Here is a 27,629-nt window from a genome sequence, read left to right as displayed (position 1 = left end):
TTAAAAAGCTCCCTTAATCCTGTGCCACCCTTTTGTTATCGCTTTCTTCAACCTCTTTTTTCATTCAAACTCTCCCTTCCCATCAAAGTAGTCTATTCTTCTTGTTTCAAGATTTCACTCTTCTTTCATTCACTCTTTAATGCATTGAAATTTAGTTTCTGCTTTTAACTAGTCTTCTGAAAATACTCTTACAAACGTCATTTATGATATCCCAATTCCCAAATCAACTCATAGTTTTCAGTCTTCATATTATCTAATTTCTCTGTGACATTCAATCTTGTTAATCACTCACTCTTCTAAACTTTCCAACCCCTGGCTTCCAAAACACTAGTCTTTGGATTTCTCAACTGTTATTTTTTCTCTCCTGGGCATTTCTTCATCTGTCCGTGCTTTAGTTCCCATTCTGTTCCCACTGTTCATGTTGTATCATGTATTTCCTGGGCAGTTTTCTTCAGCTCCTATTAATATATATGTGCTTATAATATAGTAAGCATATGTTTTATTAATGCATTAATACATGTATGCTTATAATACTATAACTGCAACCCAGATCTTTTCCAAGCCCAAGCATAACATGGCTAACTGCCCACTGTACATTCATATCAATATGACCTACTTTTAAATTCAGTGTGTCCAAAAAGCTCATATTTTTCTTAATTTGCTTCCTCTACTTTTTGATGAAATCATTGGCATATAATCAGTCCAGAAGGCTGTGAGTCATTCTTGATCTTTCCCTTTTCTATATAAGCCAAATTCACTTAATCTCCATGTCCATCCAATTTTCACTCTTAAACGTCTCATTCTATTTTCTAGTGTGAGTTTTCACACTGAAACTCTCCTCTGCCCTGGTTTCACCCTCACCATCTCCAAACCACACTGCAATAATAGCCTGTAACTGCAGGCCCCTTTACCAGTAGTCTCGTCTGTCTCAAATCTGAATTCCACACAACAGCCAGCTCTATGTCTATTTTGACAACGCTATCCTTCTGTTTAACCCTTCAAAGGCTCCTCATTGACTGCACATTACACTCTGATCTTCTTCAGATGCCATATACCATCCTCTATGTCGGGGGAACTATCTTCCTCTCTAGTCTCATTTCCTGCTGCTCTAAAGTCATATTTTATATCTTTTCAACAGTGTACTCTGCATTCAGAAATACGAATTATCCAGCTCTTTCTCCTCTCTGGGCTTTGCTCATGCTGTCTCCTTAGCCTGTAACATTCTTCCTCCATCTTTCCTCCAGCCCTCGACCTAGCCAAATGTTTCATCATTTAGCATTAACCCCCGTGCCACTCCTCACAGTAGGTCTCCCATTCTCGGTTACACTCCATTCTTCACTTTTTCCTTACATTTTCACCAATGTTCTTTCCGTTGTATTATAATTATCTAGCATGGTGTCTGAAAAAGAGTTCGCACTTTAGGATAGAATTATCCAAGAGTTTATTCAATATTTAATAGTTAAGTATTACTTACAAGGTAAAATGATACATTCTTGTGTTTGCAAGAAGTAACATGTAAATCTGCCTTTCAAGGGCATGTGGTCAAGTAGGAGCTAGGTGGCAGAGAGTTAACTAGTTTTACAAACCAGTGCAAGGTAGAAATTTGTAAGTGCGGAATAGCAGTGAGGATAAAGTATTCAAAGAGTTCATGTGATATAAGGATTATTCCCATAATGAATATTTGCCAGATATTCAAAGCACTAGCCTAAATATTTTGACATTCTATCAATTTGATACAAGAGTTATGATTTTTAATTATATTGCATTTAAAACTTCAGTGCAAGTACAGCTCATATTGCACTATCCCATACCCAATATTTGACTAGTTGTATCTCTGACTGAATTTCTTTGCCTTTCCAAGTTTCCTCCTCCTCCAAAATGCCTTGCCCAGCAATTGCTTACAAATGCTTTTAAAAAATATTTACATTTGCATATTTCTCCAGGAATATTAAAGCAATGAGAAAGGGAAAACCTATAAATGCCACTTTCACAAGAAAGTGGGCAAGAAAGTGGGGAAGTGACAGAATGAGAAAGACAAGGAAGAGTGGCAGTAGAAAATGTGCCCAAATGAATAAGAAGTTAACAACTGTAATATCGCTCCATGAAATACATAATGTGGGCATGATATCTCCATTTTATGGAAAAGAAAATTGAGAGTCAGAGTTGTTAAATAACTTACCTCAGTTCATGCATCCAGTGTCTCCAGGGCTGAATCTAGGTTTCAAATCTTCACAAAGCAGAAAATATGAAGAGAAAGAAGAAAATATGCCAAAAGATTCATCACCAGCTCTATTCTTGGAAAATCACTCTTATGCAAAATGTTGAGGAAGTTTATAATTGTGTTTAAAATAATTAACTTTATATTTTATATGTGTGTGCATATAAAATCAGAAACTGAAAATATAAAGACTATGCTAATTTAGTTATGTCTTGGTAATTATTCTGAGACTGATATTCAACCACTCTTCACGCACACATGCATAATCTCCCACACTCCCTCACCCCAATCTCTGCCCAGTCCACCTTTCCCATTGAACATAAGTCACACTAGCCTGAGCAAATGTCCTCCACCTCAGGCAGTCTGGACCACTTGTTTTTTATGGAAAATACGATAATTTCTTATCTCTATGCCTTTGTTCCTGTCATTCTTTTGGCTGGAAATTCTGTTTCATGCACAGTCCACACTTTGGACTTTCAATATGCTTTCCATTTTTCAAGTCTAAATTCTATAGAAGGACGTAGAAGGAGTTTACTGATCTCTAACTGGAAATATTTCCATTTTCCTCTATGCCTGGCTATCAAAACAGCTGCTAACATCTGAATATTGTGCTTTCAAAATCACCACTCTGTTTTAGGCCCACACACTATCTTTGAAATAGGTATTATATGCTCCACTTTATCTTGAAGAAGTTAGGGGCAAACTGTTTGGGCTGTTTGGGCAGTTGGCCACACAGACCCTCTTTGGATACAGAAAAGAGATGTGCCTATCACAGGCCACATATTCTAAGGCTCCAGTCCAGTCCTCAGCTGTCAGTGACCCTCCCTGAGGATGAGGATTCCAGCTGGCTAAGAGGAGCCTGTGTCCCCTCCCTTTCTGTCCCAGGGACTCTGGAATTCCTTGCATGCATGGAGCTGAGCCCATTCTTAAGGTCTGCTCAGGCCTTCTTCCTTGGCTTTATCTTCTTCAGGGCAGACAGGACAGACACTATGTGCACCCAGAAGTCAAGTATGACCAAAGGACAACTGTTTTCAAGGAAGGTAGACTGAACTTGGACCTCAGCAAGGAGTCCAAACCTGTGACTTGAGACCTCTCACATTTTGGATGAGAACCAGGAATGAGAAGATACAGGGCTGTGGGTTGGGGCAAGACAAAGTCAATTTTCCCCCAGTCCTCCAAGCTGTTGGAGGGAAATTTGAGCACCTGAGAATTTTAATTTTTAGCTCAACCTTCCAGGTTATTCTGATGTGTATTTGTCAAGGGGGAATGGAGTAGGTTATATTTGATTTGACAGTTTGTTAATTTGATTTATAATTTTAAATATTTAGTTATAAAGTATGGACCAAGATATTTGGTCAATTCAGGAATTGTTTGCCCATCTATTGACTGATCATGGTTGGGGCATGGAGGTCTGACCATGTCAGTTCTTGGTGAGACAATTTTCATGTTCTATATACACTCCAGACCTCTGTGCTATTGGCCAAGGTTTGATTGGCCTGAGCTGTAGTTCAACTTCTCCCTCTGCCCAATTCTGGTTCTTCCTCCTTCTTTCCAGCTATGTTAGGTCCTGGTAAATATCTTATACAACAAACACTGTCCCAGTGTCTATTTCCAGAGAATCTTGCTTGTAACACCTAGCAAGTCTAAAGTACACTCAATAAATATTTCTTGAATATATGGTAAACACATAGTAATAATAATAGAGAGCCAACATGTAAAATGCTTACTATGTGCCTGTTACTATTCTAAGTAATGATACATATTAATTCTAACAATATTATTGAGGCAAGTATTATTATTAACCCCATTTGATAGCTTAGGAAAATAAGGGCCAGAGAGGTCACATAATTTGTTTAGGGTCACATAGTTGGTAAGTAGTGGCTCTTACATTAGGACACAGGCAATCTGATTCCAGACTTGGCATTATTAATTACCATACTAAAATGCTTCTCTGAAGATAGTAACAAACGTTCACTGATGACTGAATAATAATATACTTCTGTGGTATAAGTAGTCAGTTAACATGCTATTGATTATGCTTGGGATATCAAAAAATATAAATGCTAGTAAACGCATTTTATTCTTTAGAACAAAGTTGAGAAAAGTAAATGAGAGATATTTTTTAATTGACCTATTAGAGGATATTTATTTTTGACCTTTTCTCTCATATTTGGTTGAATACTCCTGATTATTTTCCCGTTCCTGTCTAATCTTTCTATTATGATAGGAGTCAGTCCTTGGGGCAAGTTCTATTTTTTGGAAATCTTTTGGAAAAGACTATGTCTTGGCCTGTAGCCCACCATTCTTAGTGACAGACTGGGCTGGATAACTCTCCTCTGTTGTTCTTGCTTCTCCTAAGCCAAAGCCTGACACTGACCTGCATTGAAAGGATATGTAGTAAGGTGGTCTTAGACATTGTCCATTAGCCAACCTCGAGTCAGTACAGTCATGAATTTTGTTTCCATTTTCCCAGTGTGGGCTCTCGTCACAGGTCTTGTTTAGTGGCTTTCTTGCTGCATTCCCCACTTCTTCAGTCACCTGGCTCCTGTCTTGTCACCAATTCTTATAGGAATTGTATTTCCTGGTCAGAAAATATGGCTACCACTTTCTATTTTTATCTGACTGCTGCTGTCTGCTCAGGTGATCCCATAAATGAAAACCTCTAACTAAGTCACCATAAGCTGCCTACCCTACTTGGTGTATATTCTACCTAGTTTTTACTATATTTTGACATTTTTGCTAAAGATACTTGGCCAACTGTTTTTTGCCCCTCTACGTACTGATGTCCTGGTTCCTCTTGCCCCTTTTTAATTTCATCTGTATCTGCTACTAGAATGACTGATCCAAGTCTTGCTTCTTTGTTCATACCCTTGTTTGTTAACTGATTCTATAGTTCATTGGAAGAAATTCATTCTGGCTGTGTTTTATCTGAATCAATTCCTCATTGATTGGTCTCATATTGATCTTACAGTCACTAAAAATGTAAAGTGGGTGAACAAGTAATTACAAATTAAATTCATGCAGAAAATTTATCCAAGGAAAGATAACTTCCATTTTGGACAATCTGTATTATTTTATTTTAGATATGCACTATTTAAGTGATTGTCCCACTGTTGCACTGACTTTACAAAAATATCTTCAGAGAGCAGAGAAGTAATTTTACTCCATTTTTCTCAAATATTAGTAGTAAATCATTTATTGAGTAGGTAATCATTTACTTGACAAATATTTATTGAGAGGCCACTATGTGCCAGACCCTAGGCAATGTAGCATTTTTGGCATCTTAAATTCCTTACTTTTCATATACCTGTACTTTTTAGATGAAATTCATGATTGCTGTATAAAGATGCTGGGGTGGACATTTATTTTTTCTCATCACAGAAATGAACTAGCTGAGGCTTAGAGAAGTTTTCGTGACTTGACCAAGTTTATTCTGCTTAATGGCACTGAGGATAAGACTTCTGATACCCTTGCTGGTCTTTTTTTCACTAAGAATATTAAAGATTAGACATTAAGAGATTAAAGCCCATAGGGAAAGAAAAATTAGCCTTATATGTCACTTGGAATTACTCATTAAACAAGTCTGATAGAAAATAATACTTCCACAGAATGAGTAAATGTTTGGAGTTCTGTCAAGAGATATTCTAATTAATTTTTTTCTGAAAATGTGATGGACCCTTTTGAAAATTCCTCAATTTTATCAAAACTAGTGGAAGTTCTGCCATTCTACTCACTTAGATGGTCATTTTTCTATAATGCTTTTCTTGAGGTACATTGATAAGAAATAAATATAAGCCATGTTCACATAGAGAGACATACAGCTGGGAAAATCTAGCCCACTGGTATTTCTGGGATACTTACTTGCATGATACGGTAAATACAGTCAATGCATGGAGAGACACAATGTAAACTGTTACTTTGAAATGCTTGCTTTTGGCACAACTTCATCACAGGCGTTTTACAATTTACAAAGCAGTATGGAGTAATGTTGACAACTTCTGTGTTTACAAATTCACTGGTTCCTCTTTACTCCAGGCAGGATTTTTGGTTTTGGCACCTTTTCAGATGTTTGTCATTTCTTCCCAATGTGTTTGCATCTGATATTACTCTTTACTCTATTAGAATAGCTATTACTTTATCCCAAGTTGAATGGGCCTCAGTGAGCCTATTTGACTTCCAAAAGGAAATATTTGTTATCTGGCTGGATCTGATGCTAGGTCCTTTGCAAAATGCCTGGCTTCATTACATTTAATACATCAAAACCGCGATTTTCTTTTAATAATGACTGAAGAACATGAAAGCTTGAACAATGATATCCAATAATTATCTTCACTTTTTTCAATGTAAAGTACTGAAAGCCTTTGAAAACAGCTACTTGGTCATCTTTAAGAAAGTAAGACTTAATTAAAAGGATCTAAAGCTGTTATCAGTACAGTGTTAAGAAGTACCTTTTTGTAGCATTTTTTAAGATTCCTTATTCGGGAGGCTGAGGCAGGAGAATGGCATGAACCCGGGAGGCGGAGCTTGCAGTGAGCGGAGATCACGCCACTGCACTCCAGCCTGGGCCACAGAGCGAGACTCAGTCTCAAAAAAAAAAAAAAAAAAAAAAAAAAGATTCCTGAGATAAATATCTTTAGGATGGTTAAGATGTTGCCACACCTATGAACTGAGAGAAGTATTCAATAATTAGATAAAGATAAGAATAAAAATATTGGCCTGACTAATACCTAACATTTACTGTGGGCTTACTTCATGTCAGACAGTATTCTAAGATCTTCATGTGGGTTAGCTCATTTAATCTTCCAAAAAATTTTATAAGATTTTTGTTATCCCCACTTTAAAGACATGAAAACTGAAAAACATAAAGATCAAGGAATTTGCCTAAGGATGCACAGTTAATAAGTGGTAAAGCTTGGAGTCTAACATGGGATTTTGTGCTACTTAAGTGTCGACTATGGATTATTTATTGTGCTATGGTTATGGGTTATTGTCTTTAAAGGTTTATATATCCCATTAGAGAAAAAGCAGAAAACAACGTTTAGCAATGTACATTGTATAGAAGCCACTATGGTTTCTAGAGAAATGGAGAGATACACTACATTTGTGGATTAGATAATTTAATATTGTCATTTTGCCTAAATAACTAGGCAATTTTGAAGGAATAGACAAGCTAATTCTAGAATTTATATGAAGATGCCAAGTATATAGAATAGCCAGTTTTAAAAATTAACAAGGAAGACTTACATTACCTGATTTCAAGATTTTATATAAAACTACAAGAAAGAATATAGTGTGATTTTGGAATGCAGACACATAGAATAAAGGGCTTATAATAGATACACATATATAGGATTGATCAATTTTTGGAAAAAGTGCCATGAAATTTCAATTGGGAAAGGCAGGTCTTTTTAACAAATGCTGATGGAACAATTGAACATCTGTATAGAAAACCCCTATGTTATTCTTACACACCCAAGAAATGGAAATGGCTCACAGACTTAAATGGAAAATACAGAATCATAAAGCTTCTAGAAGAAAACATAAGGTAATGTACTTACAACCTCAGTGTAGGCAAAAATTTCCTGGAGAAGATAAAAAGAACACAGACCATGAGGGAAAAATATTGTTAATTTGAATGTCATCACAATTAAAATTTTCTACTCATCAAAACTTACAAGCCAAAAACTAATATGAAAGGTCTTACATTTAGAACATACGAAGAACTTCTCCAAAGAGTCAATAAAATAAGCTAATTAAAAGACAAACAGAATATGCTTCACAAAGAAGATATAAAAAGAGCCAAAAATTATGTGAAAAGGTTCTTCAGTGCATGAAAAGTGCCTTAGTCCTTAAGGAAATGTAAAGTCACAATGAGTTACCACTTCACATCCACTAGAATACCAATACCAGATGTTACAGGTGTGGGTCAATTTTCATACATTGATGGTGAGAAGGTACAACACACCTGTCCCATGTATCACAACTCTACTTTTAGGTATTGAAGAGATAAAGAAAAGACTTGTACAAGAATATTCTTATTACAAAGTCTAAAATCTTTTTGCATGTATGAACAAAGATGTTCTTTACTTTTTAATTAAATAACAAAAATTGTTTATATTTATGGTGTCAACATGGTGTTTCAATATATGTATACATTGTGGAATGGCTAAATAAAACTAATTACCATATGCTTTACCTCACATGCTTATCATTCTTTTGTGGTAAGAACACTTAAAATCTACTCTGCTAGCACTTTTCAAGTACACAATATATTGTTATTAACTATAGTCATTACGGCATTTCTTATATGGATATTATGATAAATGTATTACCTCTGTCTAACTGAAATTTTGTATCCTTTGACCAACAGTTCTCTAGTTCTTTCAATCTTTTACCTCCTATCTCTAATAACCACAATTTTACTCTCCACTTCTATGAGTTCAACTTTTTTAGATTCCTTTTACAAGTGAGATTATGTGGCATTTGTCTTTTTGTTCCTGGCTTATTTCACTTGATATAATGTCTTCCAGGTTCATCCATGTTGTTGCAAATGACAAGATTTCTTTCTTTTTAAAGGCTAAGAAGTATCCCACTGTGTATATATACCACATTTCTTTATCCATTAGTTAATCAATGGACACATGTTGATTTCATATCTTTGCTTTTGGGAATAATGCTACAATAAACGTAAGAGTGCAGCTGTATCTCCAACAAGCTGATTTAATATCCTTTGTATATCTATCCAGCAGTAGGATTTCTGGATCATACGATAGTTAATTTCAGTTTTTTGAGGAACGTCCATACTGTTTTTCATAACAGCTGTACTATTTTACATTTCCATCACCAGTGGCTAGGGTCCTCTTCTCTCCACAGTCTCACTAACACTTGTTACCTTTTTGTCTTTTTTTCCAGTAGTCATTCTAACAAATGTGAGGTGATATCTTATTTTGGTTTTAGTTTGCATTTCTCTGGTGATTAATGTTGAACATTTTTCCATGTACCATTTGGCAATTTTTATGTCTTCTTTTGAGAAATGCCTATTTACCTCTTGCCCATTTTAAAATCTGGTTGTTTTCTTGCTATTGAATTGTTTGAGTTCTTAATACATTTTGGATATTAACTTATCAGAGGTATGGTTTACACATATTTTTCTCCCATTTCATAGGTTATCTCTTCACTCTGCTTGTTGTTTTGCTAAGCAGAAGCTTTTTAGTTTGATGCAATCTCATTTGTCTATTTTTATTTTTGTTGCCTGTGCTTTTGGGATTATATCCAAGAAATCATTGCCCAGACCAATATCAAGAAGCCCTTTCCTTTATAGTATGAGATAAGGGCCCAATTTCATTCTTTTGCATGTGAATATCCAGTTTCACTGACACCATTTATTGAGACTGTCTTTTCCCTCTTGTGTGTTCTTGGCATCTTTGTCAAAGGTGAGTCAGTTGCCTGTAAATGCATTACTTTGCTTCTGAGCTACCTGTTCTGTTTCATTGGTCTATATGTCTGCTTTCATGCCAGTAAAATTTTGTTTTGATTACTATAGCTTTGTAGCAAACTTTAGAATCAGGAAGTGTGAAGAGTTCAGCTTCGCTCTTTTGCTCAAGGTTGTTCTGGTTATTGGGTATCTTTTGTGGTTCCATGTGAATTTTAGGATTATGTTTTTCTATTTTTGTGAAAATGTTATTGGAATTTTGGTGGTAATTGTATAGAATGTGTAAGCTTGCTTGGGTGGTATGGACATTTTAACATTTTAAAATAGGCATTTAATTTTAATAGTGATATTTCCAATCTATGAACATGGAATATTTTTAAATTTATTTGTGTTTTCTTCCATTTCTCTCATTAATGTTTTATAGTTTTTAGTGTACAGATTTTTTTCAACCTCCTTGGTTAAATGTGTTCCTAATTTTTATATTTTATTTATATGTAGCTATTGTAAATGGGATTGTTTTCCAGATTTTTTCAGATAATTTGTTATTAGTGTATAGAAATGCTACTGATTTTTGTATGTTGATTCTGTATAGTGATACTTTCCTAAGTTACCTCATTAGTTATAAGTCTTTTATTTTTAATTATTTTATTTTATTTATTTTCTTATTTTTACTTTTTTTTATTTGTATAGAAATGGTTTTCTGTTCCTGTGCTAGTTCACTTAGGATAATGGCCCCCAGCTCTGCCCATATTGCTGCAAAGGACATAATCTCATTCTTTTTTATGGCTGCGTAGTATTCCACGATGAATATGTACCACATTTCCTTTAACCAGTCTACCACTGATGGACATTTAGGTTGATTCCATGTCTTTGCTATTGTAAGTAGTTAATAGTAGTTTCTTATGATTCTTTGTATTTATGTGGTATCAATTGTAATGTCTCTTCCTTCATTAATGATTTTATTTATTTAAGTGTTCGCTCTTTTTTTTCTTAGTTGGTCTATCTAAAGTTTTCTCAATTTTGTTTATTTTTTCAAAAATGTACACTTGGTTTCTTTGATGTTTTGTGTTGTTTTTCTAGCCTCTATTTTATTTATTTCTGCTCTGAATGTTACTATTTTCTTCCTTTTGCTAAATTTGGGCTTAGTTTGTTCTTTTTCTCATTATCCGAGATGTAAAGTTAGGTTGTTTATTTGAGATTTTTCTTCTTTCTTAATGTAGGAATGTAGGTATTTATCACTGTATCTTCCCCCTTAGAGTTGCTTTTGTTACAGTTCATAATTTTGGTATATTGTGTTTTCATTTTTCTTTTTATAAAGATGCTTTTTGATTTCTCTTTTGATTTCTTCTTTGACCCATTGATTGTGTGGATATAGGTTGTTTAATTTTCCCTTATTTTTGAATTTTCCAATTTTCTTCATGTTATTGATTTCTAGTTTCTTACCAATGTGGGCTAAAAATATGCCTGATGTGATTTCAATCTCCTGGAGAATATGCCACTTTCATTTGAAAAGATTGTGTGTTTTTGCTGCTGTTATATGAAATGTTCTATATAAGTCTGTTGGGTGCATTTGGCGTATAGTGTTGTTCAAGTCCACTATTTCTTTATTGATTTTATGTCTGGATGATCTATCCATTATTGCAAGTGGGATACTGGAGTTCCCTACTATTAGTATAATATAGCTGCCTATTTCTTCCTTCAGTTCTGTTAATATTTGCTTTGTATATTTAGTTGCTTTAATTTTGGGTGTTACACATTTTTCATACCAATAGTCATAGCCATTAACCAAATATGGTCATTGTGTCCTTAAAATGGGGTTAATGTGGTTAAGAAACTGAATTTTTAATTTTATTTCATTTTAGTTATTTTAAATTTAAATAGTCATGGCTAGTGGCTATCTATTGGACAGCACAACTCTGTATAGTTAACAACAGATTTACTCAGCCTCTATTTTCTATATACATTGTAGTTACAGGCTAGTTGCATACAAAAGTAACCTGTACATTTCTTCTGACCTCAACTACTGGTGGCCTCATGGCTTCATGCACCTTCTAGGTTGTGGCATGTGCCGCAAAACAGTTGGATAGAACCCTAAGTGAATATCTGGTTTAGCCTTGACAAATGCTTTCCTCACTACCACCCAATACCAGAAAGAGTTAATTGTTCCTAGCTGTTGGTCTTCCAATTTAAACTATTTGATCTCTGCATGCTCAGTATGTCTCCCTTAAAAGAGAGCTGCTTGCTATATTGCATGTTGAAAATATTGAAAGGTGAGAGATGGTTATTCTTGATCACTCTTTAGATTTAACCGCAATGTTGCTGCAAATGCATCTCGCAAACTACTAGGTGAAATCATGGCAAATTCTGGAAGAATAGGAGAGAGGTGTAAGTCATTCTGCCTTATTTTATGCATCTAATAATGACAGTAATTATTTTGTAAACACAAAATTTAGAGGAAAAAATGCTAACCTGGATGGATGCCTAGTTAATAGATATAATCTGGGACTGTCTCAGGAAAATTGAGACATATGGTCACCTAATGGATAAGCCATTATCTTGCTTCAAACAAAATTTCAACCATAGAGAAGAATAAATAAAAGCATAAGGAATTTATAATTGGAATCAAAACTCTAAAAAATTCAAAAAGCATAAAAGAGGTGAGATTCACTTAATATTGTGTTTTGGGGAGAAATGTACTATTAAATTATCATCTGTTCTCTCAAAACCAAGTGAAGAATTAAATGCATGTGAAATTCACAGTAGAAAATAGTTTATTTCTTGTAAAACAACAGTTTCTGCTAAAAGTACAGCCAAGTCTCTTTAATATGTGATTAAAGGCAAATTTTTTTTGAAGTTTTTGCACATTGGAGTGAAAGAGAAAGGACTGGAAGTATTTCTATCATGAATTAATGGTTTACTCCTGAAAAGCATTCAATTTCTAAATTAATTATTTTGAAAAATAAGAAACTGTTGTAAGCATAAGTTTTTAATAAGATCAGTGTATCCTCAGTTTATTTGATAGTAAGTAATGAAACAAGCAACTAATCCTGTAATAAACTAATAGCAGTTACATAAAAATATCAATTAAATTGATATTTGGGGGAATCTACTAATTTTTATTACACATCTCAGTCCAACTTACAGAGTTATAAAATCCACTGTTAGCCAATATATCTGTGTAAATTTGTCTACCTAGAGTGAAGGATCTGGCTTATAATGGTACCACCAAATCCACAGAAAACTTAACGAAATTAAAGACAAAATTAAGAACAAAAGTGAATGAATATTATATGTACTTGATGATATGGTTTGGCTGTGCCCCCATCCAAATTTCATCCTGAATTGTAGTTCCCATAATCCCCACGTGTCATGGGAGAGACCCGGTGGAGATAATAGAATCATGGAGGCGGTGCCCCCATCCTTTTCTTGTGATAGTGAGTTCTCATGAGATCCGATGATTTTATAAGGGGTAAGCTTACCACTTTGCTGGGCACTCATTTCTCTCTCCCGCCCTGTGAAGAGGTACTTTCTGCCATGATTGTAATTTTCCGGAGGCCTCCCCAGTCATGCAAAACTGTGAGTCAATTAAACCTCTCTTCTTTATAAATTGCCCAGTCTCGAGTGTTTCTTCATAGCAGCATGAGAACAGACTAATACACTTGGTCATTTACATCTTTTGGATTTAGTAGTGTTGAAGGTTTCTAAGGAAGCGAAAGAAGTTAGGAATGCTGTCACTATTGTGTAAGTGATTAGTCATATATTTCTGAATAAACTGGCCATTTTATGAAGTATGTAAATAGAGCAAAGCCAATAAATGCAGAAACCTTCACTCGTCCAAAATATGTTGTACCTATTATGCACTTACTGGTGGAGAGGGAGGGAGTCCCAGAGATTATCAAAAACATGAACAATTACGTTGAAAACTCCTCATTCAAGTGGCCAAGGAATCAAGTGTTCTGTGGATATTAATATCCAAATTTAAATTTATCTTAGTTTAAAAATTATATTTGAAGTAAATAATATGCTTTTCTTTTATGTTCAAAAGTTTCTTGTTTGACATCTGAAAGAATGACAAATTCAGAACTATTTTTCCTTATGTAAAGAAAAAAATCTAAAATAAACATAGACTAAGGAGTAATTTAGAATCTATTTTATTAGTATACAAATGTATATTTTAAATTTGTTGAACTAATTTAAATTATAGAAAATAATTATAAAGAATAATGCATTTTGGAACTATCATTTAATTGGAGGGAAAAAGCTGCAAATGACTTTTGGGTAAGTGTATGCAAGAATTTTATAGACTTAATATGACTATGGTCCCCAAAACTTACTTTTATCATACCTCTGTCTATCTTAAATGCATCAAAGCCATTTAATCATCTTGGTACTTTGTTAATGCTACAAGGTTTTCAAAGTCATATTCCTTTTATTATTAAATTACTACATATTGCTGAGATTTTGCCAATGGTTCACTTCACAAGAGTCCTAGCCCTGCCTCATTGTACATTATTATATTTATTAAATACATATTATGAAGTATGGCACCAAAGTTAAGGTTTCTTTTACTCTTAGGCTCTAAAATATTAATATCTGTTCTTTTAGTTTGAGACTTGAAACTGACTATATATTTAATTTCAAAACCTACTCTTTCAAAAAAAGATTTATATTTTTCATTTTTACCCATTGATTGTGAAAAGAAATAGGATTACCCCACATCACTGAAAAAATAATACAAGTCTATCTTTCCTGAAAAAAGTATAAATTATTTTGATATATAATTAATGCTTTTTACATTTCTAACTAAAGTTAGCATCTCTCATTTCTGTTGTTTCATAGGTAGACAGATTGATGTATTAGGGTTCTTAGAGAGAGACAGAACTAATAGAATATATATATGTGTATATATATATATATATGAAGGGGAGCTTATTAAGTATTAACTCACACAATCACAAGGTCCCACAATAGGCCATCTGCAATCTGAGGAGCAAGGAGAACCAGTCTAAGCCCCAAAACTGGAGAACTTGGAGTCTGATGTTTGAGGGTAGGAAGCATCCAGCACGGGAGAAATATGTAGTCTGGGAGGCTAGGCCAGTCTAGTCTTTTCACATTTTTCTCCCTGCTTTATATTCTAGCCACACTGGCAGCTGATTAGATGGTGCCCACCCAGATTATGGGGGCAGGGGCCTTCCTTTCCCAGCCCATTGACTCAAATGTTAATCTCCTCTGGCAACACCCTCACAGACACACCCAGGAGCAATACTTTGCATCCTTCAATCTAATTAAGTTGACACTCAGTATTAACCATCACAATTGATAATAGATGGTAGATGAATAGAGAGACAGATGACATATAGGCAAACAGAGAGACAAACATAGATTTGTGTCTTGTTTTTCTTATATCTTTACCAACCTCCCATTCCCCTTTACCCAAATTATCATACATCTCATGGTATGGACGGTGGTCACTCTTAAAACATTGCATGAAATGATAAACTGACTATTTTATAGAGAAAGTTGTCTTGCAATCTCCTGGATTAACATATTTTTACTACGAGATTCCCTGAAATGTTTTATATCCCAGTACCTACTAGAGTGCTTGTTGATAGTAAGACATATAATATTTGTGAAACAAAAAAAGTGCTACTTAAATGCAAGATTCTTATTGGACATTGCCCTTGTAAGACTGCTGTCACTGCTCTCATTCTTAACATGTTCTTTTTTTTTTGGACCGGGTCTAGCTCTGTTGCCCATGCTGGAGTACACTGGTACAGTCATAGCTCACTGCAGCCTTGACTTCCTGGAGACTCAAGGGATCCTCCCACTTCAACCTCCTGTGTAGCTGGGACTAAATGCGTGTACCAGCACACCCATCTAATTTTTTAAAAAATGTTTTTGTAGAGATAAGATCTTGCTTATGTTGCCCAGGCTGGTCTCGAACTTCTGGCCTCAAGCAATCCTTGCACTTGGCCTCCCAAAGTGCTGGGATTACAGACATGAGCCACTGTGCCCAGCTTAACTTAGTATAGCTTTTATAAGTTTATTCTCCAACATTTCACTTTCAGTTTTCTGGATAAACTTATTTTGTCATCAAGTAGCAATTTTGGTAACATTAGTTTGGACAATAGAGGGAAATTTCATGCATATCTTGTCTTATCCAAATGTTCAGATACCTGTTTTTGAAACTTCAGGTAATTCTATTAAGGTAGAGGCTAGGTAGGTATCCATATTATATTCTTGTTTAAAGGAGGGTTATTCTCTATATACTGAATGATAAGATTCTTTGATTTAAAAAAAAAAATCAAAAGATATATTTGATAGCCCTAGGACCAAAATGGGTTGCCAGGTTCATAACTTAGAAGAATTTGCTCTTTATAACTTAGCTCAAGAAATCATGCTTTCATTGCATGCTTTCAAAACATCCTGTCAAAAGACCTCACTGAAATTAATGGCTCAGAACCGATGCTAAGCTTTCAAGGATGCTGCAGTGATTTATTGAGTGGTGCCAGTCTCCGGCTTCGTTGGGTGGAGAGCACTTGTCTTCATGTAACAGGGCTAATATTACTTCAAGCTGTTGTCAGTTGACTCGGTAAAATTGCTTAGATACACTCCCCACACAGTTAGCTGGTGATGATTACCCTTAAGTATTCACAGAGCAGAAGCCCTGGGGAAACACTAATTAGCCACCCGCAAGGAAGATGTTCCAGCCACATAAACAATCTCCTGAAGTCTCTGGGCTGTAATGAGGACTAAGCCCCAGTGACAAAACCTGCCCTGTGCTGTGCTGCTGCATCAAGTTTCAGCAATTTTCAAGGAGAAAGTGATTGGAGTCAGGCCCAGGGATGCACGGAATCCACTAATCACCACACAGAGACTTTGGGTACTGGAAATCCACGGGGGAAAATTGGCTCTTATGAGCTAAAGGAGACACTTGCGTATGTTGTTAAAAAGTGTGGGGGCAATCTGCTTAAATATTTATATATTTAAGGTATATTGGGGTCTCTTTGGTCTTTGCATAGTTGATACCTTGCTCTCTTTTAACTAACTAAAAAGACAAACAATAAACCCATATCTTTACTCAAGCTGACTAGTGACTTTATTAATGTCTGTTTATAGCTTTTTTCTTCTTTTTCTCTCTATTAATAGAAGACTAATCAGGTTGACAACACAGAAAGAAAGAATGACACAAGGTATGTGTATGTGGATTTGATGTGTAGGTACATTTATTGCAGCTTCGTACTGTGAATGTGTCTGGATCTAAATGAGGGACAAGAACGATTTATCAGGTTTTCATGATGCAGAACTTTGGAGAATCAAAAGTTAATGGGAACAGAACAAACAACTCTTTCCGGATCCCTAGTAACCACAGAAGATTAGAGAAAGAAAAAAAATATAAATTCTGAAAATGACTGCTAGAGGAGAATTGGAACATGATCAGTCTCTCAGTTCTCAGCAGTGGAGGGGACCAGTAGATGTTTTCTCTGGCTCAAAATCAAAACAGCAAAGTTGAGAAGTATAAAGAGACCATGAATGGCCACTAATTTCTAAAATAATCTTGAGATCCTTGATTTACAGTAAGCAAAGGTAAATTCACTTCCACATGGGAAAACAATGATTTTTCAACTACTTAGATTATAGTGGCATCTTCAACTGTTGGTGTCAATTCCAACCGGGGCTTTTCTTGGCCCTATAGTGAATGTGACTCAATTGCTAATTTCATGTTACATCTAATTTACCTCTTAAAGTAAAGTCCCAAGAAAGGCCAGGAAATTTGGCAAATGAGAACTAAATGTAAAAAACTTTTTAATTGTTTGTCCACAGATTTTGAAGATTAAACATAATCTTCATCAAACCTTAGGAATAAACAAATATTGTGTAATATGTTAGAAGTAGCTGTACTATGCATCAAGTATGGTATGTATTGGTATATTTCAAGGATTTTAGTTACAGTTGCTATGGTTTACTGGAAACAGATAACAGAAGAACAAAAAGTTCAAAATGAAATCATTGAATTTTCTGTTATAAAATGTGAAAAATGGCAAATGATTTCTAGATAGAATATTTGCTTATATTGTATAGTGAATATTTATATTTTAGTAAGTAAAATCCTTTCACCTTATTGATAAATCATTTGATTTACATGAATAATAAAATGAATCACTAAAGGTTAGCATGTAGACTTTCTTGTAGCTTTGCAGAAAATCAAATTTTTGGGTGAGTTTGAATAACTTCTACAAAGCACGTGAAACAAATTCCCATAATGACAAATATTCTTAGTACATCTTACTCTCACCTACACTTTTTTGGTTGTGCTATATTGATTTTTTAAGTTTTACATAATTAAAATATCATTCATGGGAAAAACATTTTGTTCTAATTATATAAAATATATTTCACAATAATAAACTCAAGTCAATTTCTCTTAAACAGAGCTGTGATAGTTAATTCCATGTGTCAACTTGTCTGGTGCCCAGACACTTGGTCAGACATTATTCTGCATGTATCTGGAGGGTGCTTATGGATAAAATTAACATTTGAATCAGTAGACTGAGTAAGGCAGATTGCTCTTCCTAATGTAGTGAGGTCTCTGCAATCAATTGGGCTTTAATAGAACAAAAGTGTTGACTCTCCTTTTACTGACTACGTGTAAGCTGGGACATTAGTTTTTCCTGCCTTCAGGCTCAAATGGAAACTTTGGCTCTTCTTCGTTATTGAGCCACCAGCTTTCAGACTGAAAGTACACCAATTTTGGACTGGAACTACACCATCAGTTCTTTTGGTTCTTAGGTTTTTGAACTTGGAGTAGAACTACACGGTCAGACTTAGACTGAAACTACGCCATTGGCTCTCCTGGGTCTCCATCTTGGTGTCTCTGAAGATCCTGGGACACCTCAGCCTCCCTAATCACATGAGCCAATTGCTTACATTTCTTTCTACATATGTATACATCCGATTGTTGTTTCTGGAGAACCTTAATATGACAGCCTTGAATTAAAACCTGATGTTTTCATACTGCCAAAAATATATAATTTGAAAGAAGCTCTTCAGGGCACAAAGAAAAATTGTACTGAATAGAGTAAAATAGGCAAGAAAGATTTATTCAAGACTGTTGCAATTACAGTCAAGACTATTGCAATAGGGGAGAGAGATTAAACTCAACTCTATTAAAGCAATGTTTCCTGAGGCTTTGAATAGATGCACATCTCTTGTATGATTTAGGTGGATTTTTACATGGAATGAAGAGAGAAAGACTCTCTGAATGTATTTCCTTTCAAATCCAGCATTCAATAATTCTAGAACAATACTGCTTTTAGATTTTTCTTGGTAAGTGGAAGTAGATATTTTATTAACTTAGCTCTGGCGATAGAGCTTTCTTTACCAATGGTATGCCCACTTCTTCTATCATTTTTAACGGACTGTGTTGACTTGCATATATTTTCAGAAAAGGTATGAAATAGCTTATGTCAAAATATTCCCAGTAGTCTGGTTCAATGGGAAATCAGTTAATAAAAGAAAGATTTCTAAAAGCAGAAGTCTGTGACTCATTTCACTTGTATCTGTATAATAGGACTATATACTCTCAAAAATTATTTGCATGAACCTAATCTAGTATCAAAATCTTCCTTTAAGGAATACATAAGATAGACATATTATCTGCCCTAACAAAATTTAGTGTCTAGTGATGGAACAGGGTAGGCTTAAATTTCTTCCAGTTTCTATTTGTTGTTTTCTACTTCAAGTAGAATTCATCTTCCTCTCTTTTTAAAAAAATTAAATTAAGAATTAATTTTTAAAAATGATATAGACCAATATCCAATTTGATTTTTATACAAAGGTAATTATCAAGAAAAGCCTTATTTTATCTTAACTTTTATCCTGGATTCACCAATACCAAATTTATAGAATAGTTCATATTCACACAATAATATTCACGTAAGACATATGATAACCTGTATTCACTCAAGATACTGAAGACCATGAAAGGAATAACAAATGTTTTCTACAGATGAGAGAAGAACCCGAGATTCTTTTACCATCTTAAAACATTATTATTCAGAGAACCAGGGTAGCCGCTATTCACTGATAGCATATCCAGTTTTTATGTGATCTGATAGAAGAAAGAGAGCTATGCCTCACAATATTAAACCATTAGGCTAAAGTCAGTTTCTCCCTCAATCCAGTGTTTTTCAATTGCAACTAGTGCCTAAGCAGCAGATCTCAGATATTGGAGTGTAATAGATTTGCCACTGTTATTATCATTCTAATAGCTTATTGGTTTTTCATCCTGCTTTATACCATTTCACTTAGAACTAAAGGTAAACCAAAGATAAGTTACATAATTTTTCTTAAGTCTTCTTTTTTTCTAAGGAGATTTAAGTTGGCTGCAGTTACTGCCAACCAAAATTCACAAAAAGAGTAGCAGCATGTTAACATATCACTAATAACTGTACTCCAATATATTCAAAGTGGCTTTTTGGTCCTGTGTTTACATTCAGTAACAACAACAGTTAGGGTGTACATCAAAGTCCCATTTTCCCAGACATTATTACTGTTCCTGAAAAATCCTATATTTTATATGGATCATTTTAAAGACATGCAAATCATGTCAATGAGGCTTTCTTCATGTAATTCTTGGGCTTGACTGTAATAATCAAGTAGATGCTTTGAAGTCTTATTGTTACTGTAGTCTGTTTATGTGTTTTTAATTAACACTACAAGCCAGATTGTTACTTTCATTTTTATTTTATTTACATTTTGCTTTTAGGTACAGATAAGAAGGTCTAAGGAACAAAACTCTTGACTGTAATATCAGAATCCTTAACTAAGGAGCTTCATATTTATATTTAATGTTAATACTACCTTGTTGCATTAGTCTATTGGTATATACTGTATGATTAACTATAGAAATGAGTCAAAGCATTCATTAAAGTATTTAGAAAGTAGAGAGAAAGAAAGCTCTTCAAGGAGGCATTATGCTGGACATCAAATACCTAGGTGGTATAAATGGTGTTTTAAAATAGTAAGGATTTAGTTGGTGCACACTTTTTTTTTTCATACTAGCACAATAGACAATGATGTCAGGATAGGTGAGGGAACAATCTGTTTCAAACAGCTTTTGCAAAACTTTGAATTTTTTTCAAAGCAAGAGACAGCCACCCACAAGGACAGCTTTTCTTTCATGAAGTACAGAATGTTGTATGGTTGCTATAATTTCCTTGGTCTCACTTGTGAGTGACTGAGTTGAGTGAGTGAATCAGTGCTGATGCCCAAAGCCTTTCCAGGCTAAGAAGTTCTTAGGCTATTTAACATGTTCCCTGTAATCCACTTAATTGCATACATAAGCTTGCAGGAGAACTTCCAGCTAAACGAATCAATAATGTATTCAGAGCACAGTTGGAAGACACTGAAAATGAAGTTTTCAGCTTTCTGGAGCATGCTGGCTGAGTCGCTTGTGAGTCTTGGTGACCTGGCCAATAATTAGGCCAATAGCTTCTGGAGCTGGGTGGTCAGGATCTGAGATGTGGGTTCTGATTAAGTGACAGTGTGAGTGAATTAGGAGACCAGCTTCCATATATTAGAGCCTAAATTATAATGAGGAGATTTGCTAGTCTAGTCAGTAATTATGTACCCTATAACCTTAATTCCAGAAATACGAATGTTCAAATACATGGGCTAAAAATCATCGAGTGACTTTTTATATTTTAAAAACATGTGTGCATCATTGAACAAACTATCAAATGGAAGTTAGGCCAGACATTGTTTTACTGCACTTATTGAGGCTACTTTTATGTAAGCATTTTTATTCTTGCCATTTAAAAATTAAAAGTTGCCAATGATGTTGAATTTCTCTGTGTTTCTCTATTGTTCATCTTCTATCTGTTCTACTAATCTAATTCCAGTTGTTTGAGTAGAAAGAAAAATACTTTTACTGTTATATTGGCTTTTATTGAAATTTCCTCACTTTTTCTGGAATTATTTAGAAAAATATCACACAAAATATTCAGAATGGCATTATGAATATAGAGGGCCAATTTAATATAAATTCTATTTGTATGTGACCCCAATAATAATATACATAAAAATTTCTGAGATCAAACAATGAATTAGACAGTTACTAGATTATCGATATGGTCTTGCATAAAAGAAACAAAATTCTTACAAAAACTGCCCTATCATTATTGAAGTTTCTACTTAATACTTATATAAATGCAAATTTCAATTGACTTGAGCTTAGATTTAAAAAGACTCATCTAATTCAGAAGTACTTATGAAATAGCACAGTGGAAAAAACATACAAGGTTGCTGTTCACTTGTGGGGCAGGGTACAGAAAATAGCATGTACATACATGGTTAAATAAATGCATAAATAAATAAGAGAATTTCAGATCATTAAAAATAGTAATATCATAAAACAGTGATAGGCTGGTATCTACTAGAGTACTTTTCTGCCTAGAGGCAGTTAGAGAAACCCTCTCTCTAAGGAGCGCTGAAATTGTGACCTGAGACTTCAGTGCTGAGAAAGAGCCAACTATATAAAGATGCATAGGAAAAGAGGGCTCCAGTACAAACAGTCCAAGAAAGGAGCAAGTTGACCACTAGATGATGAGAAAGAGTGGTGAAACCACAAGGTTACAAACGTAGTTCAACTTTTCCCATTTTAAATAAGCCTATAGATTTCTCTGAATAGTTTCCTTTGCTGATCAACAGTGGAGACTGATACATAGCAGGGATACAATAAGTGCTCATTAAAAAAGAAACAAATATCAAAAATGAAGAATGATATTATAGTCCTGATATTTTGGGTCAACTTTTATTGTTACTATCTGGTCAAGATGAAAATTATGAAAGTCTAATGTTATAATACCATACTGAATTTTCTGAGTTGCGATGTACTGCATAAGAATTCGATAATGAGAAATTTGTCATCATACACAACAATTTTAATAAAATGAAATAATGTATGTAAAAACAGAATCATAGAATCAATAAATTCTAACACAGACATCAGAGATCATCTAAACTCTCTAGCTACTTGAAATGTGATTTAAGGACAAGGAACATCAGCATAACTTTGGAATATGGTAGAAATGGGGACCTTCAACACCCAACCCAATTTACAAATGAGAATCTGCATTTTAATATGATCCCTCAGTGATCCTTAAGTACATTAAAGTGTGAGTAGCTCTGCTGCACAATGGTGGTTCCCAAATACCAGATTGCAGTCCCTATGAAAAATCATTTGGAGTAATAATCTTTTATTTTTAGATCAGTGGACCTCAACCCCTGAAGAGTAAAATTCTGGAGTGAGGTGTGCATATGAAACAACAACAACAGCAGCAACAACAACAAAATAACAGAAATTATCTAGTTGATTCTGATGCATCCTAATTCTTTCATTTGTAGGGTTGACAGATTTAGCGAATAGTATGCAATATATTTACATTAAAAATTATTCATTATTTATCTGAAATTCAAATTTAACTGGGCATCCTGTAGCTTATTTCACAATTCTATTCATGTGACACAATAATAGAGACTCGATTTAAATCTCTTTTTAAAAATCCATGGCTAAATATATCGGAACTGATTCAAAATGAGTTCTCTTGGTATGAGAGTTATTTGTAAAATGTAAATATATAAAAAGTAAGGTATTGGTACCTGTGTCAATTAAATAATATTCTTCTTTTCTTCATTTGTTGATTTTCATATGCAGCTCAATCAGGTTATTATAGATAGCACATAAAAGAGAAAATTATGTTTCTCTAACTGTAAGAAAACCAAATACAATTTATTATAACACAATTGTTTTCTTCTGAATAAACTAACGTGTCCACTTAAGGAAAATAAAAGTTAAAGGTTTTCTTTTTTTTCACTTTTTATCCTTTAATAATACCTTGTAATGGTGATTTTTTTTTTGTTAACTCTCAACTGTGGACAAATTTGAACATATGAAAAATATTAAAAATCTATATAATAGCTATTTAAATGAAGAGTATCTCTAACTGAAACAGTCTGAAACCTAAAGTCTTCTCATACAATAATATTTTGCTATTTTTTAAAAAAATAAAGGGGTTTTCCCTGTTAGATAACACATGAACATCATATTTAGAAAACAGAGAAAGAAAAAACTTACCCGTAACTTTATTAACAGAATGCAATCATTCTAATGGTTGAACATATTATTTTCTAAATATTTTCCCTGTAAACACTTTTTTCATAGTTACAATAATATTGTACCATAGTGTATGATAATAGTGCTTTTCGGCCTCATAAGTACTTCCGTTTTATTACAAATAACATTGTATTTATTGTAGATCTAATGTCTAGTCAAGTAAATACATCTAAGTTTTATTTTTTCCTTTCTTTTGGGTTTGGGACGTATTATACAAATTTAAGCCTTTCATTAATCATGCTATGTCAGACTCTTACAGGAGAATAGAAGAAAATGTGTCCCTTCTACATCTTATCCCTTATAAAACTCTTCAGTCTTAAGAGAACTGAAATAAGTAACCCTTTAGGAAAGGGCAGGGCTTCAGTTTCTGGCCAGTTACCCCAAATTCCTATTATTTGAAAATAACAGAAATGTAAGCTGGTTCTCCCATGCAAGTACTGTGAAAGCTCGGAGAAATTCAACTACAGCTGTCACATTTAGTAAGACTAAATCTAATTTGTTGGGTGGAAAGAGTTAAATGAACTTTAACTGAAAAGCTCTCTTTCTCTTCCTCTCAGGGTAGAAAATAGCCAAGGGCAACAGCGGATGACTAATGTGTAGAATATTGCAATTAGTATAGCAAGGTACTTACAGGGATCAAATTAAAAAATTCATTAACGTACGCACTTAATTAAGAAACACTTTTCGGTTTACATGATAAATTATGACACCTATTAAATCTTCCAGTACAAGCTGTAATGGCTTCTTTGCTCCTGGGTAGAGAACTATTGCCTTTGAGGTCCTTTGAAACTCCCCAAGGACCAGCAGCATTAGTTACAAGTGTATTAAAAACAATGCTTTCCCCCTGCAAGGTGCAAAAGCATCTTTATTGGAAACTAATTTAAACTTAAGAAAGCACCAGGGAGCAAGAGACTATCATGCTGCAAGCAAATGACAACACATATGAAATGACCTTGAAAAGAAAATAGAAATCTTTGCTCCCCAACGTTCGCAAAAGGGAAGTGACAAGGACAATGTCTTTGTTTGTTTGTTGTTTGTTTGCTTTTGTGTCTTTTGTTTTATCTCTGTCCTCTTTCTGCCTCCCTTAAGGATAAATGTTACCAGTGGAGAGAGAATACTTTAGAAATAAATTCTGTATTGGAATATTTGTGGTAAATATGCTTTTTTCCTTTTCATTTAATAGAAAGAATTAACAGGGAGATAAGAAGGAAGAGAGTAAGGGAAAGAGGGAAGAGAAAAGAATAAAGGTAAAAGTGAGAAATAAATATGTAAGGAAATCAGATATATCCCTCAGAATCTGGTTGTACCTGAGGCCTTTCTTCATTGTGGAAAGCAGGGATCAATAGTGATTAAAAAAAAAAAAAAAAACCCTGGATTTCTATTATTTTATTCAGAGCATCTTTAATATCTCCTTCAATATTCTTTATAACTCTGGAGTTAGCAGAGCTGGTAAGGGAAACTAGAAAATTAAATTGGTTTTCCAGAGTCAAATATATTCATTATCTCTGGTACAATTTTCTCTTCTCCAGACTACAAAGTTTTTACTTTTATGGCCATTGTTTTAACAGGCCTATGTACCACTTGACAGTTTGGAAATATTTGCCTTTCTGATCTGTATGACTTTACTGTGCAAGGGTTAGAATTATTACTTCAGCTTGCAAATCACAGAACTAGCACACACTGATGGTGGTGCTGAGTAGAAAACTCCAGCCACTTACTGGCTTTTCTGGTTTCTTTGTAGGGGCTGACTGTTGTCTTCTATAGAAAAGAAGATGCCAGAGAGAAAGCTGTGGAGCAGGATTCATGAGAATTCGGGACAAGTGTGGTGAAATTAGCAGTAAAATGCCTTTTCTAACTAATTTCTCTGGAAGCTTTCCCCCATTTGAAGTTATGTTAAGGAAGCACATCTTTAATTCCATAAAACAACCCCAGCTTCTAACTTATCACATGCAGACCATGCTGTCTTTATGTCATCTCATTTAGCGTTGTTTATACACTTATTTTTACCTTATGCCTATTACAGAAACAATATGAAAACTACCCTAAAGAAAATCTTGAAGAAAAAGTTAAAAATAAACTCTAGCACAATTATTTTCATGTCTATTTCTTACCAAAGTTACTGCAGCCTGCAATAATCACAATCTGCAATTATCAAGTGCTGTAATACGGTATTATCAGAAACTGTTTGAAAAATGAAGAATTTATAGCCACGGAAGGCATGGCCTTCCCCTAAAACTCTGAATAATCTGCGCCGCAGTTTTCCTATTGTGGCTTGCCAAGGATTCCAGATTACTTCTTTACACGTCAGTGATTCTTCTAGCATGACTGGTATGCTAGATAACATGGTCTGAGCAACAAGGATGCTTGCAACAAAGCTTGGACTACAAAACCCTTTCTTGCTATGCACCCCATTTGAAAGTGGTAGTCTTCCAAGTTACCCCAAAAATGGGTTAGATTAGTCTTCCCATGTGTGGCTTATGCTACTAGTAAACGTTAAAGAAGCCCACTAAGACACTGTGTGTCTTTATTAGTGTTATGATGATTAAGAGTTGCAGATATTAGGGAGCCCAGTTCCATGGCATTATCCTGTCAACTCCAGCTTAAAGAAGACAAGTTACCATACATGTCCTCAGGCTTTCCCAGTGTGTGCCTTAATTGACAGTTAATTGTTTGCACAATTTTTTTACAAGGCATCTAATGCCATCAAAGACACCCATCCCACACATTGCATTCCTTATAATCATTATCTCCACCAAAATTATTGTCTTAGTTTAGATTCTCCCCCAAGCAGGGCATGAAACCAGGACTGAGTGCAAGTATTCTATTAGAAAGTACATATTTCACCAGTAGAAAAGGAAATGTGCAAAATAAGGGGTGCATGATTAAGTCAACTACTATAGTAGGCATCTGGAGCTTATCCCACAGGCTGTCCTTGGGAAATGGTAAAATCCACACCTCAAAAATTATTCCAACCAAGGACAAGGGAACTGGGGGGATTATATAGCAATTTTCAAGAGTCTTTGTTTGAAGGTTCCTGTAGAAGAGTTAATTCTTGACATTTTCAATCTGCTGTGCACATAGCATTAACACTTCCCACCATCATGAGAAAACACGTGTAGGCTCATAGATGCAGATGCAGTCACTTGGAAGATGGCAGAGCACACTGAAAATGTGAGCGGTTAAGGGTAGGGCACTGATGATGTTTACCACACCTATAAGTCCAACAACCACTGCATATCCCATAAACTCATTTTTTATCAGCACTTCATCTCAATCAGAAGTTAATTACAAGGGTAATCACCACCCCCACTTACTACCAGCAATTTAGACTAGTGGGCAATTCATATCCAAAATATGTTGAGGATCTTCTTTCTAGGGTCATTCTGGTTCTCTACTGTCTTAGAGTAGGTTTCTTAGGAAATAAAACCTGAATCAAAAGCTGTGTGTTAACAAGTTATTGGGCAATGCCATTCCAAGTAAACAGGTGTGAGAAAAAATGGAAATAAAGTAGGAAGGGGAAAGAATAAATATAAATAAGTGCATTACCAAGATGATCATAACTTCATGACAAGATGACTACTTGGTCTTGGAAGAGTTCTTCAGGGAGTCAGTGAAGGTGTTGAATCCACATATAGTTTAAATAGTGGGAAGAAAGGAGAAAAATTCGTTCACTTGCTTCCATCAAAGAGCAGTCAGTTTCCTACACTGGGTACTAAATTCCTACTGTTTAGTTTTGCACTGAATGAGATGCCAGTAGGTCTTGTAATATTTCAAGCCTTAGTGTTAACAGAGAACACCAAGAG

At 34.6% G+C, this 27,629-nt stretch overlaps 1 long non-coding RNA gene across 1 annotated transcript in view; it reads left to right on the top strand.

Annotated features, from left to right (window-relative positions):
• Positions 1 to 26,017, top strand: part of LOC129397593 (uncharacterized) — a 77,287-nt gene extending 51,270 nt beyond the window's left edge. The window contains exons 4-5 of the long non-coding RNA XR_008625150.2: positions 16,800 to 16,843; positions 25,568 to 26,017. This is a non-coding gene — a long non-coding RNA (uncharacterized LOC129397593). The remainder of the gene's footprint in view (positions 1 to 16,799; positions 16,844 to 25,567) is intronic.
• The last annotated feature ends 1,612 nt before the right edge of the window (positions 26,018 to 27,629 follow it).

Source organism: Pan paniscus, chromosome 3 (assembly GCF_029289425.2).
Source record: "Pan paniscus chromosome 3, NHGRI_mPanPan1-v2.0_pri, whole genome shotgun sequence".
Taxonomy (NCBI): Eukaryota; Metazoa; Chordata; class Mammalia; order Primates; family Hominidae; genus Pan; species Pan paniscus.
The sequence above is the reverse complement of the archived record's forward strand: the minus strand, read 5'-3'. Positions and strand labels throughout refer to the sequence as shown.